Below are 12,401 nucleotides of genomic sequence, written 5' to 3'. Positions count from 1 at the left end.
ATGTTCAATTGCTTTCCACATCCATATGAAAACGATTCATTTCGGCAAGTTTTTATCAATTAAAAACAGATCTTTTCGTGGAGTTCCCACTGATTATGCATATAATGTGACAGTGTGCAGTGGATATTCGTGAAATGATGTCGGAAAAGATAATAAAAGTGATATTTTTGTGTGTCATTTTCACTCTCTCACCTTCATAGAAACAAACCAATTTTCGTTATTTTCGCGGTGATGTGATGATATTTTGAAGGCTCCCAGTACATGTGTATGTGATTTGAGGAAAATAGTTCACAATTAAGCAACATTTCATTGAAAATTATGCTATTTCCAAGGACTGAGAATAATACTGTTCTTTGGGCGTTTTTGCTCCTTAAATGATGGAAGTAAGTCACAATACAATTATCATCTATAAAAAACAATCAGTTACAAGATTTCATGAGCCTTTTTTCTCATGACATCATAAAATTGTGAGTTATTTAAATATTGTTTTGCCTCTTCCATATACATTCCATATTGAATGCAAATAATGACAACACCGTATTTTGTTTACCAATACAAATATACTCTGCCTACTGCTCCACCTCATATGTACCTCATTGGGTTTCAACATATATTATGTGAAAAATCTCAGCTTTTCAGAAAACATATGAAAAAATATAGCGCCTTTGGTCCGGAAACTATGAAAACAATAAAAAACGAATACAATCAATAATAACGAGAACAGATTTCGAATTTCCTGCAGGTGTAGTATTTTTTCAAAAAAGGCCAGGTGATTGGCTTTAATTTGATATGTCGATCATCTGGATCGGTTTAGTAATTCAAAAGTAGTAGTTAACACATACTACAACCAACCGAATTTTGAATCTGACAACAAATGTAAATTCTCCGTTAAAAATACTTCATGAAACATAATGAGCAAAAAAAATCGTTTAAAAACTTCACCAAAACAAATGTTAGAAAAACACACGTGAGATAGTGGCAGCGGCGAGCATGCGAAACTGGTATCTTATCGCGATGGCAGAGCAATGATGCGCGCGGAATGGGGTGAAATACGTGATCCTAGATGCCTTGAACATCCTACAATGAGGGACTGAAGGATTTTTGTGTTTTATGCAACTTAATTTTTTGGGTTTTGGCCGCCTAAATTCTCTCAGGGACCACTGTGCGACGCGGTGTAACATTTCACAGAGCCTCAACCTTCGATGTGTGACAACTCTCCGGAGAAGGAAGGAAGGTATTGTATAATAGAGACTTTAAACTTTTGCAGTTCATTCGTCTCTAGCCTTGAGAAAGGCCCTTTGAAAACTCTACTCTACTCTACTTCAGCGCTACCACCTCCGCCCTCTTGCCCTGAGAAAGGCACTCGATCCCTCGCCGTCCAGCTCGTCCAGCAACGATGTTGTCCAGTCGGTGTCCACACAAAGAATCTCTCCGGAGAGATTTAGCTCTCGTATTACGTATCAATCGAAACCGCTGCGTGTGACATCAGCATTGAGGAATACTGTTGACTGCTCGCTTGCTATAGCGACACTGTGGAACATTTTTTTTTCCAATTCAAATTAATATCAATTGAAAATCTTGCATAATATACTTAACCTAAATACAAAAAAAAAAAATTCTAACTAACAAACGCTCAGATGAGTATTCCGAGTATATGGATACGCGATTAACTTTTCCACCGATGTATCGATGCGTTCCTAAATTTGTTTGCACCCAGCGACTCAGTGCAAATCGCTTATGCTCGAGTCGAACATCAAAAAATATTACCAGTAGCCGGGTTTGCACTAACTGAAGCTTCCTGAAACACGATTTACAATATTTGTAGTTCATTTTTGTTCACGAACTAAACGACGATGTACGTCCAATTCAATATTTCTCCTCGGGCCATCAATGCGAGATTTATTCTATGATTCTTCCGTGCATATTTTGAGAATGCATTTTAAGGGTAAAAATTTTGCCCGTCTGTTCGACGCGGGAGCAATATAGAAACGGGATTGGCAAGGGGGAGCACAAATATTCACCCCGAACCCGATCGGATTTGAAATTATACAATGTTGCATTCTGTAATCCAATCGTATCAAATCCAATCATAAATCCAAAAATTATACCATGCAGCATCTTTCGTAGAACGACAACAGAAAATTCGAATCAAAACGGTTGTGTAATGGCGGCAGCAACCGCAGCGAAACAAACTTTCACCTTTAGTTTTGAACCAAACAACGCAGATTTCAACGCGATAAAATATCTTTTTCACATCCGGTTCAATGCCACTTTTTACAATCCTCTAATGCGCGAAAATTGAATGATCATTCGCAAAACTCATCAATAAGTCCGAAAGCACGTTAAATTTACATAAGCCTCTCCTCCACCCGACAAAAAATATATAAAACTAATAAAAAAATATATAAAACTAATAAAAAAAATATATAATAAATTCCAAATTATTAACTTATTATCTCCTGAAAATTGAAGAGAGATATAGAATAAAAAAAAGGTTTTCAACTTTTGCAGTTCATTCACCTCAAGCCTTGAAAATGGGCCCATTAAAAAAATCACCCTAAACTCTAAGCCTTTAGAAGCCATTTAGATTTTTGTACAAAAAATGTCAATGGAAAAAATGCAAATAATTTATTGTTATTTCTGTAAAAAAAATATTTAAAAAAAGTAGAAGGGTCTGAGCCTAGGGGCACGGACGGAAGTTTGACGTAGGATTGTGATTGTTCAGAACAGTTGCTTTTTTTTAAATGTAATTCTTTTCGTTGTTTAGAAATCTGTTAGTTTAACTCTTTTGAAAATCCAAATAGTAGTCCTGAAAAGGACCGTTTATTATATGTACTCATAACCGTCTAACGGTTTGCAACGAACAAAAAAAAGAAAATAAGCTTTTGGCAGGAAGTTCAACAGAAAATGATTGATGAATATCAGTGTGGCACAAAACAGGGTGGAATGGAAGATGAACGAAAAAATATATCGTCTTTGATTACATTGAGTATGAAGTTTATGGAGAAGAAACAAAAAATAAGTTGAAAATACCTACGATTTCGTGATATTTTGAGGTAAAATACCCATGAAATCATGAAGTTACTTTATTTTTAATGGATAGCTATGGTATAGTGATTTCTTTCCATTGTATTATTCTTATTTTTAGTCTTATTTTAAGGCATCGGGAGCAGTAGCTTTTTCGGTGAAATAATGATCGTTTGCAGACTATCACAATCAAGTCGTATTGGTTCTACTGCTCGATCTATCATACAAGGAATTGAGTCATTGAGAATTATGAATATGAGTCATGAAGATTATTAATATTTTATTTCGTTTCATTTATGTGCTGCGATGTAATGCCGATCTCAATAAGTCCTCACATGATAATCGCTGCTATCCTCCTAGCATTGATATCATTTTTCCCTGTACAATTGCCCATGTTGCCCGAAAAACACTCGCTTAAAATGTTCGTCACCCCGTCATACACAGAAGTCATTCACTAACTGGACTATCTTTAACTGAACTTATCTGTAACAGGGCGTACATTAACTGGGCTGCAAAGCAGTTGTGTATCAATAATAGATGTCATCTTCAATTTGAAGTATTGATTTTGCTGTTTTGCAGACCAGTTAGCGAGTAAAGTTCAATAATTGTATTGATTTTCCGGCCCAATTAACGAACGATCACTGTATGGGTGACACTTTCCTCGTTGCTTTGATGAAATCTTGTCAGAAATTTGAATGATGCATGAAATTTTGCATCTGATTACTTCAACATGTTAACATTCGAAGAGGTCTTTTTTTTCCCCTGTTGGGTGTGAACCACTGCGTCCATTATATTGAACTATTGTGTATACCCCTTTTTTATACTTCACTTCAAGCTTATCTACTACTTATTGATGAAGGAGTAGACAGAAAGCTATAGCGTGATAGGTGCCAATCAGGAATAATCTGTTTGATAAAATTTATAATCCTGATCGGACCAAATTTCCTTGGGCTCCAGAATAGCTTTATCAAGGTGTTGAAGTCTGCGTCTAGTTAGAGCTCCGCAGTTACAGAGCAAATGTTCCGAGGTTTCGCTTTCGGCATTCGAAAGCGACAAATATCATCTTGTGCTGAAACTATGTTCTTAAGATGGTATTTATTCGGGCAGTGTCCTGTTACAAGACCAGTGAATGTGCTGAAGTCTTTCTTATTAAAGGCTTAGCATCTGTTGAGTAATTTTAATACTCGGCGTAATAAATTTTTTCGCCTGTTTAAGTTTTACAGCCATCCAATTGGCTGTCACTTCCCGGTCTTCCCATTTTTTCAGCTCGCTTTTCAACACACAGTCTGAGAGTCCACAGAATGGTTCTGGACCAGTGAATGGTGAGTTTGACCGTTCCTGGCAAGTTCATCTGCTCGCTCGTTGCCCTCTATACCGCAATGGCCAGGAATCCAGTACAATTGTACCAAACTCATCCGACTTAATTGCCGTAAAAGGGAAATGCATTCCCAGACAATTTTTGAAGAGCACTTGAAGGCATTTAGAGCTTTAAGTGCCGCTTGACTGTCAGAGAATATGCAGATGTTAGCATGTCTATACTTTCTTTTGAGGCAGACATTTAGACATTCTATTATTGCAGCTATTTCTGCCTGAAAAACTATTGGCCAGTTTCCCATAGCCACAGAGATTTTTGTTCTGGGACCATACACTCCAGCACCTGTTCTGATTCCCATTTTCGACCCATCAGTGTAGAACAGGATTGAACCATTACGAACGTTGGGACCACCTTCATCCCATGCTGAGCGAGAATGTTCGATCACTCTGTATGGAATGTCATAATTGGTCCTAGGTTCCATCCAATCATTGTTCATCTCTGAGGCTGGTCCAATGGGTAATAGATTCAGGATGCTCAAGTGACCAGTTTTGTCCCCCTCTAGTATTTTTTTCATTTTTTAAGCTTTAGAGCGCTTTTTTTAGCCTCTAGCTGAACATATTGGTTCAAAGGTACCAGGTGAAGGAGAGCCTCCAATGCCTTTGAGGGTGTTCTCGCATTGCTCCAGTAATTGCAACGCATGCTAGTCGTTGGAGTTTGTTTAGCTTTTTTGTAGCTACAGTCTCCTTAGTCTTTGGCCACCGTACAAATGAGGCATAGGTTATCCTAGGCCGCACAATTGCAGTGTAAACCCACATAACCATTTTTGGTTCAAGACCCCATGTTCTTCCTATCATTTTAGAGCATGCCCATAGAGCTGAGTTGGCCTCGCTGATTATTGATTCTAAGTGCGTGTTCCAGTTTAATTTAGCATCTAAGATTACACCTAGATATTTCACTGAAGCGCTGCTTTTTATTTCCTCTCCCCCAAGATGTAGAGACTGCAGGTGCAGTTTTTTTCTTTTTGGTAAACGGAATAATTGTTGTTTTTAAGGGATTTATGCTCAGACCTTCTGTGATACACCAAGATTGTGTAAAGTTTAAGGCCATCTGAATTCTGCTCGATAACACGTCGTCAAACTTGCCTCGTACCATTATGACAAGATCATCGGCAAAGCCCACAACTTCGAATCCTTTTACCTCTAAACTTATCAGAAGGTCGTCAACTACAAGTGACCAAAGGAGGGGTGATAAAACCCCTCCTTCTGGGCAACCTTCAGTTGCAATCACATATGTTGACGACCCGCCCAGCTCCGAGGTGATTCGTCTATGTGTGAGTAGGCCCTGGATCCATTTGACTATGCAGTTATCGAAGCGTCTTTTTCTCATCGCTTGTGCCATTGATAGATAAGAAGCATTATCAAAGGCACCTTCGATGTCAAGAAAGGCGCATAGAGCGGTTTCTTTTGACGAGAGATTTTTCAATTTTTGTTACAAGCGTGCGTAGCGCTGTTACTGTGGATTTGCCTGATTGGTAGGCAAACTGGTATTTAGATGATGGGCATTTAGACATTAATACAGACTTTATGTATTCATACAATACTTTGTCCATAGTTTTCAGCAGTATTGATGATAAACTAATTGGTCTGAATGCCTTTGGGAGTGATTTGTCACGATTCCCCGCCTTTGGAATGAAAACTACTTTAACAAGTCTCCATATCGAAGGAATGTGCTCTAGTATCAGGCTTGCCTTAAAATCTCGATTAGATGCGGAATTAGTTTTGATTCTCCATTTTGAATCAAGGCTGGAAAAATTCCATCTGCACCTGCAGATTTGTAAGGTAGAAAGGATCTCACCGCGTTAACTACTCTGGCTCTCGTGAAGACTAACCCAGCAACTATGATAGCGACATCCTTTGCATTTTCAGGTCTTGTGGGGTGCCATCGAGAGCATTTTGTGTCGCCATTATAGCCAGGATTTGTATTCGAGTGGACAGATGTAGATCCCGGAAAGTGAGTCCTCATCAGTAAGTCTAGTACTTCTGAGGGAGTTTTTGTAAACGAACCGTCGACCTTTTTAAGGGAACCTAGCCCGTTTGAGTGGTCTTTTGCCAGAGTCTTATTGAAAAGCGCGATTCGGTCGTAATTATTAATTTTATTTTTATTTAGATTCATTTCAGCCACTAAATGTCGTCAGTATATGGTTAGAAAATTATTGTTTTGTATATTGCCGATGGTTTCAACAAGCGATTTTACCAAAGTCATAGATAATCTTCGGAAATTTTAGGTTTGATGATGCATACCGGTTATTGATGCTATGGATAATTGCGATGAAATCGATATCATATCAAATTGGCTGATATCATTGATTATGTAGGGGCCGATACGAGAAGGATTTGCAGTATTTTTAGCGCAAAACACCCTATTCGTCGTTTACTTAGTTGACAAAAATTAAAGTTACAATACTTATAACAAGCCATTCCTCGTAATATACATAACACATTGTAAAATGATGATTTTCTAACCTTTTCAGCGTGGAAAGTATACATGCAACCGGAAAATTTGAAGATAAATTCTGATTTTTCTAAAAAATTTGAACGAAGTTCATACCAAAAAAACAAAGCATCCTCATTTTACTCGCTGCGCCATCTGGTTGTAAATCCAACGTAAATTCGTCAATTGTTGTTGTAGACAGAGACTATCGTTTCGTTTAATTCTTTTGAAGCTGATTCAAGCTGCTGAATCGACCGTATTTTTGAGTTCAGAGTTTTTGACTCGAGTTTAAGGGAATACCGATCCCAGTTGGTTTTTTTTTTTTGGGATCTCGGTATTCTCGCTGAACTGTCATGCCACCATCCCATTCAAAAATAATGTGTCTGTGATCAGACAAAGACGCCTCTTCGGAAACGTGCCAGTTATGAATCTTGTCAAGAATAATTATGAATGTTGGTTCAGTTCCTTTGTTAGCAATATCTATGTTGTTTGACGAGAGAAATTCTAAAAGACACTCACCTCGGTAGTTAATGTCGCTACTTGCCCACATTGTGTGATGAGCGTTGGCATCACATCCGATGATGAAGTCCTTGTTGATTTCCCTACAGCGCCGCTACCTCTCGTGGGGGAACCTCAGAAACGTCGTCAGGAAAGTAAGCCGACGCAATTACGATGTCGGATCTTCCTTTGGCGGTTGGTACTTCCACTCTGATTGCGACGATGTCCCTTTGAATGAACTCTGTAATAGGAAAGCATTTAATGTTTGCATTTACTAAGACAGCAGCTCTTGGGGAGTCATGCTTGTCATCGTAGAACAACTTACATGAACCTGTTTGAATATCTAATATTCTTCCTTTGTGAACCCAAGGCTCTTGGATAGGAGCTAGATCCTCAGCGTCTTTTGTAAACCTCCTGGATAACACGCTCGACGCTGCTTTAGCGTGATGGAGGTTTATTTGCAAAACTTTAGTGTTCTGCATAAGGTTGGGTTGACCGATCCGGGGGTTTATTTGGGAGAATCAGAACCCCATCTGTTTTGTTGAAATTATGGTCAGCTTTTTTGCTTGTTCCAGTGTCCAGGCTCGTTTTGGATCTGGCGTTTGAAGAAACTCACCTTTTTCACTTGACGTAGTTGAAGTTCCTACCCTTTTTGCGATTGCTTTTAAGTTTGAACCGCTTGGGTCAGGAACAGTCAGATTGTCAAGTTCCTTGTTTTTCGGAGAAACTTCTCGAGGAGACTTCGATATACCAGAAACCCTGCTGATGACTTTTCGAGCATTTTGTGGCTCCTCACGTATGGAGTCACTGGGCTCTGAAGACTTCAGATTACCTGGGTTTTTGGAGTTATAAAGTTTCTCGTTTCTTGACACCAGATCTCCTTCGAGCACACTGGATTTCTTTTGAGTTGTGGTTTGGCGCTTTAGGTTAGTTTTCCTCAGCTTAGTTTCGCCAAATAGGAAGTTTATTTTGAAATGGTTGCTAACTAGTTGACGCATTGATGCTTCGTCGACTGTTAGCTTCCAATCCGCGTGGATTTCATTGGGATTGGATCTCTTGAGTATTCGCCATTTATCGGTGGAGAGATTCTCGTTTTGGCTCTCAATGAGGCTTTTGATTCTTTCGTCGCTGTATGTTGCACTTTATGGAAAAAAAGGCATGAAGAATCTCTGCACGCGGAATATTTTTTGCGTCTAGAGCAACCAGTTTTATGTTATCCTCTAGGGTTATCATGGGAACCACTTTCTTCAACCATTCCGAAGATTGATGGTCTTTACAAGAAAGGATTAGATAACCCGACTTATATGAGCAGTTGAAATACTTGGGTTTCACCGGTTCATTTCTTTGTTGCTCTATTGCAGTGAGTAGAGCATTCTGAATAGAATCTAGTTGAGCTGTAGTCAGTTCAGTGTTGGGATAGTTCTCCGGGAGAATACCAACTTTGATTTGGTCTAAGGGTTCTTTGAAGGACATTCCAGATTCGATAGTGGTTGTTGTGGTATTGTTTTGAAGAGTGTTTTGTGCAACTTTTTTCTGCTCATTTTGCCCCGCTCTTTGTCGGGGGTAGAGATTTTGCTTCGATTTTTTAGGAATCGTTCTTTCATCACTACTAAGTAGCTCCGATCCTCGGGGGCGTTTTGTTGGTCCTGAGATATGCTGACTCAGTGCTTTCAGCCGAGCTTCCTTTGCAGGAATCCCAGCTGCGACCAAGTTCTTCAGTTTTCTTCTCTAACCCTTGGTGAGGTTCTTTTTCCAAGAAGAGTGGATCCCGACTGAACCTACAACTTTAGATTCAGTTTTTGTAGTGACACTACATTCGTCACTTTCATCCTCTAGCGACTCACAACGAGTCGGAGTATTGAGGATGGAAGAGGAGCATGACTGAACATCCACAGGTGCGTCACTCAGTACTTCATCCTCTTCAATACTCGTAGAGTCGATCTCTATGGAGGTTTTTTTCCGACAGAGAGAGGCTGCCGGAACCCGAAGTTTTTTTTATTGTTATCATTTGGATTATTCATAGAAGTTCCACGAGTCTCGCGGTAAAGAAGGTCCGCTGCATCAGTGACCGGCTTAATGCAGCAAGGGCAGACGATACTGTGGAGGGTGCCCTGGTGCTCCACATGCTCCGTTATCGGCAGGGTTTAGACCTCCCCCCCTACGCTTTACTACTTGGATTATGGGTTTATCCATTACTTTCTTTCCATAATAACCATGGATAACAGCTATTACAACCATCCTCCTTTACTGGGGCTTTGGACCCACTGCTCTGGTTCTGAATAATTTCAGGTTCTTATTCGGACATGCTATTATTGGGATCCGTCATTCGTAGGCGGAGTTAAGAGGTCTTGCTAATTTGTTGGATAGAACGAATTATTGCACACAATTTTGTGTTGTATACAACATTCATGGGAACTGAACATGGGAACGAAGTTGAAACAAACCTAATACATGATTTACCTTCGCATCCGCTCGCAAAACGTACCTCTTTATTTGTTAAATTGTTCACTTGTTTTATTATTTCCACTGTTGATGTGTCAGACGGAAAAAATGCTGGATAACTTTGCCGTCTAATGATATATATTATATCGTATGAACGATTCTGCGTAATATGCATTTGAAAACTCTTAATAAACGTTACATTTTTCGTAGAGTGACCCCCCTATATAGAAATCAAAGACGTAGTCCTACGTCAATATTCCGTTACAGTTTTGATGAATTTTCGTAGTTTTTTTTTCGGATACGCTCCATCAAAGTTTGGACCTTCCGTTTGGTAAACCTCAGCGGTCATTTTATTCCACAATATCTTCATGTCTGCAGCATCCCGAGTAACTTTGGCACATTTCTTCAATTTCCGCTTGGCAATTGGCATGATTGCGGTCTTTTTAAATGTAATCGACCCCATTATAACGGTACCACTGATGCACCTTTTGACTGCAGTGGCAGCTTGTCAATTCTGACCAAAGATTCACCGGACCTTTCTGAGCCCTAATAAACGGTAGGAGACGTTTCTGCAGGCACTCGTCCCTATACATTTTTGAATCCATTGTCTTGTTTGTGTCGAGTACCTTGGTTTTCTGTCCACAGCTGCAAATCCTTTGCCAAATCAGAACTTCCGAGCAAATCTATCAGCGAAAACGAACTTAAATTTGCCGGAAACATCTCCTCTAGCAGAGAGTCTACGAAGCCACATTGGTTGCGCGTTCGCTTACTAAGAAAATTGAATTCCCATATGTTCTACAATTAGCTAAGCGTTGTTAGTCCATTTGATGTTGACGCTAACGAAATTGATTTTTGTTCGGAAGTGGAAAAGGATTTTCAGACGGAATAACGCATTCTTATATCTTATAATCTATATAAACAAAAATGGAAGGCCAAATGTGTTGGTATGCCCTAAACCCGAGGAAGGAATGGTCCGATTTGAGCTGTCTTTATTTTATAATATTCTCTGTATCAAACATGTATTCCATGCAACGGAGAAACATGTTATTTCCAAATGCTTGAAAAATCTTGAACGAGAATTGTGTCTGAAAATAATTTTATATTATAAGGACGAATTTTTGTAGAAGTACTAAACAATTTATAGTAAAAGGAAATTGTAAAGGGTCAAAGGGTAATCAATCAATGAAGAGTTCAGTGATTGGACTCACTAACGTTCACTTAGTAAGAAAACGTGGAAGTTTGAAAGTATTCAAATCAAAAAATCTATTTTGGACGGGACGAAGTTCGTCGGGTCAGCTAGTTTAGAATAACTACGTTCACACAGCAAACATCAGTGATGAAGATATCGATTCACGGTCGAAGTCCTGGCATCTCTTCATTCATTCAAGTTCTGCTGCTTGCAACAAGGAACATCGGGCTGTTGTTAAAGTTTAAGGATATAATAATAAAAGATGATTTATTAAGCGTTTGAGTTTCAGAATTTACAGAACAAACACAGAAAAGTTGCATGAAATATATAACATTAATTTTTAAAGGGGGGTAGGCCTAAAAACTAATCCTTTCTTTCATTCTTTAAGGATTATTTCATGTAAATATTGGCCACAACTTAATTCCAGGTGGTCCATATGTCCAAGTCAAATTTCGAGTTACTTTTTGGAGCATATCGGCTGTTGTCTTATCGATAACACGTGTGGTGTTGTCTTCTAATGCTTAAATTGATGTTTGTTCATCGGTATAAACTATAGATTTGGCACACTCACGAAAAATATTCCAACGACGTAAAATCTCACGATCTAAGTGGTCAATTCATTGGTCCAAAATGAGAGACGAATTGATCATCAAATTGATAGCGGTGCGTCGTTGTGAAACCGTCTTGTTGAAATCACATGTCGATCCGATTCAGCTCGTGTATTTTGAGTTTTAAAAGGTTGGAAATATACCCAGGTTTTTTACGCGGTACAAAACGTGGGTTTTGGCAAGCACTACTTACCGTAATATGCTCTGAGGGAGCATGAGAGAGAGATGTGATATTGCCCACTATTTTTCTACGCGGGGACCGCGTCAAAAAACTGGCCACTTTTGACAGAAATTAGTGCCGCATTCTATCACGATTCTCACGCAGATTTTAAGTAACCTTTTTTACGCGGATTTTCCAATAAGCGCGGTTTTTATAGCAGATTTTCGAAATTAACTCGTTTTTTTACGAGACACCTATCCCCGTACACTATGCCGCTGCTTTGCATGTATATTACGGAAATATTGGAATCTTTGGCCATTTTCCTGATGGAACGTACAAAATTACGTAAAGTCTTGGATTCGACCGAGCAAATAATTACCCTTGATTCCCGCATTTCCCATGAATAAGACTAATATTCCTGCACGTTTGTGCTGTTTGGTATTTGTAACAGATATGTTGGGAATTTGAGTCAGTGTTCGGAACTGAATCAAACATAACTGAAAACATTGTTAGTTTTTTGCAAAGAATATACCGTTCTGAATCATATTTCGGACAACATCATATTTCGGACACTCTGTTCTAACATCTTGAAATGCTTATTGCACTGAGGATATAACTATAAAATTAATATCACAATTCCTTCTTTAGAGTAATTCGTTGGTTTCACTATCA

At 38.9% G+C, this 12,401-nt stretch overlaps 1 protein-coding gene across 5 annotated transcripts in view; it reads left to right on the top strand.

Moving 5' to 3' along the window:
* Window positions 1–12,401, top strand: part of LOC129775778 (dihydropyrimidinase) — a 63,563-nt gene that overhangs the window by 49,318 nt on the left and 1,844 nt on the right. The window lies entirely within an intron of this gene.

This window comes from Toxorhynchites rutilus, chromosome 3 (assembly GCF_029784135.1).
Source record: "Toxorhynchites rutilus septentrionalis strain SRP chromosome 3, ASM2978413v1, whole genome shotgun sequence".
NCBI classification, from domain to species: Eukaryota; Metazoa; Arthropoda; class Insecta; order Diptera; family Culicidae; genus Toxorhynchites; species Toxorhynchites rutilus.
Note: the sequence above shows the minus strand (reverse complement) of the source record. Positions and strands in the feature narration are given on the sequence as shown.